General features: G+C 39.1%; 1 pseudogene; it reads left to right on the top strand.

The window, feature by feature from the left end:
* Positions 1-3,082: 3,082 nt before the first annotated feature.
* On the top strand, positions 3,083-3,148 carry LOC125493909 (small nucleolar RNA R71; annotated as a pseudogene).
* Positions 3,149-4,003: the final 855 nt, after the last annotated feature.

The raw sequence follows: 4,003 nt of genomic DNA, 5'->3' as shown, positions 1-4,003 counted from the left end.
ACACATAATCTCGAATGGAAGGGTTCAATCTGGAGATCGAATGATATGAGCAGTAATCAACACTTGCTTGATCCTATTGAAAGACACAAGACACTCATCAGTAAACATGAATGGGGCATCCTTAAGGAGCAACTGAGTAAGTGGTTTAGCAATTTTAGAGAATTCCTTGATGAACGATGATAAAACCTCGCATGGCCAAGAAAGCCTCGAACTCCTTTGATATTCACAGGAGGGGGTAATTGCTCAATCACTTGAATTTTTGCTTTATCCACCTGGATGCCTCGTTCAGAGATAATATGACCAAGTACCACTCCTTCAGTAACCATGAAGTGGCACTTCTCCCAGTTCAGTATAAGGTTGACATCTTCACATATTTTCAAAACTTTAGCCAAATTTATCAAACATGCATCAAAATCAATTCCATACACGCTAAAGTCATCCATAAACACTTTCATAATGGACTCAATGAACTCAGAAAAGATGGCTATCATACAGCTTTGGAAGGTGGCGGGGGCATTGCATTGTCCAAATGGCATCCTTCAATAGGCAAAGGTACCATAGGGGCATGTAAAGGTGCTCTTCTCCTGGTCGTCTGGATGGATAGGTATCTTGAAGAAACTTGAATAGCCATCTAGATAACAAAAATAAGAGTGACAAGATAGCGTTTCCAACATCTGATTAATGAAGGGGGGGGGGGAGTGATCTTTCTTGGTGGGAACATTTAATTTCCTATAATCAATACACATACGCCAACTAGTTACTACTCTTATAGCAATTAATTCATTTTTTTCATTTTTAGCCATAGTAGGTACTCCTTTTTTAGGAACCACTTGAACTGGACTCACCCACTTAGAGTCAGAAATGGGGTAGATGATCCCAACATCAAGCAATTTCATAACCTCTTTCTTGACCATTTCTTGCATATTGGTGCTCAAACGACATTGGCCTTGTATACTAGGACGATGATCATACTCTAGGTGAGTTTTATGCATGCAAAAGCCAGGGCTTATACCTTCCAAATCATCAATACTATATCCAATGGCTTTTTTTATGTTTTCTCAAAACAGACAAAAGTTGAGACGTTTGACCATCATTCAGTGAAGCACTCACAATCACAGAATAATTTTCAGATTCATCTAGAAAAACATATCTCAGAGAAGGGGGGAAGGGTTTCAGTTCAGGTTTCTTTACCTCTACCGGTTGAGTAGCATATACTGATCGTTCCTTCTCGTGATTGGTAATACTATCAAGCTCTACACGTGTAAGAGCTGCTTCCCAGTAATCCATTTCAGCACTCAAGGGACAACCATCACCTGTAGAGGATGTAAAACAAAGCAAAGCCTCCAAAGGATCCTAGAAGGGAACGAGCCATGTCATCATTAACCAGCACACCAATGACATCAATTCTATAACATGCTTCCTCTAGAATGGGACATTTCAAAGTATTGGTCAAACTAAAAGTCACCTTATCATCTCCCACAGTCAAAGTTAATTTTCCGTTCTTAACATCTATGACGGCTCCAGCAGTATGAAGGAATGATCTCCCTAAAATAATTGGAACTTGAGTATCCTCTTCCATGTCAATCACAAAAAATCCACAGGAATATAAAATTTACCTATCCTCTAAGATGCCTATAGGGTATTTAACAGAACGATCTGCCATTTGAAGAGTAATGTTAGTACATTTTAAATCTCCCATGTCAAGCTTTTTGCAAATAGTAAGGGGCATGACACTAGCACTAGCAGCTAAATCACATAAAGCTTTATGAATAAAAACGATGTTAATGTTACAAGGGCTAGAGAAACTCCCCGGGTCTTTCAATTTAGGTGGGGACTGATTTTGCAAGAGCACTACATTCTTCAGTGAAGGCAACAATTTCAACTGCATTAAAGGCTCTCTTCCTAGTCAGAATTTCCTTCAAAAATTTAGCATATGCAGGAACTTGAGTAATAAGTTCAGTAAAAGGAACATACCTGAAGATTCTTCACTAACTCCAAAAACTTACCGAGCTAGTGATCAACCTTTTTCTTCAATAGGCAATGGGGGAACAATACCTTGATCACAAGAGTGGTAGATGGAACTTTCTCAGCTAGTAACTTCTCTGCATTTGCATTGGTGGTCTCCTTAGGAGCTGTGGAATTTGCAGTGACATCTTCATTCTTTTCAGGTTCAACAAGATCATCCTTAGGCATCGCTGGACCATCATATTGTGTTCAACTCCTAAGAGTGATGACATTGGCAGTATCTCTTAGATGTATTGGTTCTTAAGATAATGACCCAGGTGGCCTACTAGTAGAAGAACTAGCCAACTGAGCTAGTTGAGTCTCCAACATCTTGTTATGCGTACCCAAATTTTCCAGCTGAGCTTTTGTGTCGGCTTGAAAAGCATTAAAACCTTTATGCATCTGAAACATCATGTTCTTCAACTCTGTTATGGGTGGGTCAGTAGTAGGAGTAGGTTGTTGAGGAGCTTGATTTCTACGGAAGCAAGGAGGAGCTTGTTGTTGAGGTTGATATTGGTGAACCTGATTTTGAGGCACTTATGGTTGTTAATTAAGGTTATGGATCCAACACATTATTGCTCCTATATGAGAGGTTTGGATGATTTCTCAACCCTTGGTTGTAAGTGTTAGAATATGGGTTGAACTGACCCTAGGTTATGACCGAAAAGCATTAACTGCCTCATAATTACCCCCTACATTAGAAGATAGGAGTGCATGATATTCTTGAGAGTGTGCCTAGGTATCCCACAAGCATCACGAATGAGAGCATTGTTACGCGAAGCACTAGCCATCGCATTAACACTCATGTGCGAGGAGTCATTACCTAGCTTCAAAGAATCAATCTTATGGATTAGAGCAACTAGTTAACCAGACAGTAAAGAAATGGCATCAACATCATGTTTACCTCCCTTTTTCATAGAGGAAAATAGTAGATGCTTGATTAGAAGCTAACTTCTCCAGAAGTTCATACCCTTCATCAATAGCCTTATCCATGAAGAACCCACCGGAGGCTCCATCAATTACCCTCGTATCTACATCAACTCTAGTGTAGAACATCTGACACAAATACCTCTGGTCCAAATCATGATGAGGACAAAGACACTGCAGATCCTTAAAACTCTCCCAAGCTTCATTCAATGACTCTCCAAGATCTTCGGTGAGAGTTAATATGGCATGACGCATATCTATAGTCTTTTGGTAAGGGTACCACTTGATGAGAAAGATCTTTGATAGGTCTGCCTAGGTGGTAATGGTGGAAGGCAGCTTATTATACCAAAATAAAGCTTTGTCGTGCAGAGAGAAGCCAAATAAGATAAATTCATCTCATCATCAGTAACATTAGCTTGTTTTGTAGTAGCACAACATTGAAAAAACCGCTGCAGGTGTTGATCTGGTTCTTCAGATGGTAACCCAACAAACTGATTATTCAGAACCATATTCAAAACATGAGACTTAATTTCATAATTCATAGCAGCGATAGTGGGCATACGTACCCCAGTGGGCACATTATTAGGAGATGGTTGTGCATAGTCCCTGAAGGTTCGTGTAACATTCTTGCCTATTTTAAGAGTAATAGGTGAGACAGGGAATTCTTGTTGTGGTGAAGATGGTGGAGAAGGTGTCTTTTGGGAGGGTGTCCCTGCAAACAACTTTGCTTACTTAGTTTTCTTTCCGAGTCTACGAGCGATCTTTTCAATCTCCATATCAAATGGAATGACATATGGGGATTTTAATTTCCTGCTCATACACCAAAAACACTAAAACAAACATCAGATGCTCCAAAGAACAGGTGTTCTTTAGAGTAGAGGTTGGTGTAATAATATAATTCAGACAAAGTTATACTATTGTATCTGAATTCTAGTATTATACAAACTAACTTAAATGAAAATGGTTGTGTTACTAAACTAAGCAAATAACAGAATTAAACACGAAGGTATGAATCAATTAATAAATAACTAGGATTATGGATCACTATGGATACAATTCGGAAAATTGGGGA

This window comes from Beta vulgaris, chromosome 9 (assembly GCF_026745355.1).
Source record: "Beta vulgaris subsp. vulgaris cultivar EL10 chromosome 9, EL10.2, whole genome shotgun sequence".
Lineage (NCBI taxonomy): Eukaryota > Viridiplantae > Streptophyta > Magnoliopsida > Caryophyllales > Amaranthaceae > Beta > Beta vulgaris.
Note: the sequence above shows the minus strand (reverse complement) of the source record. Positions and strands in the feature narration are given on the sequence as shown.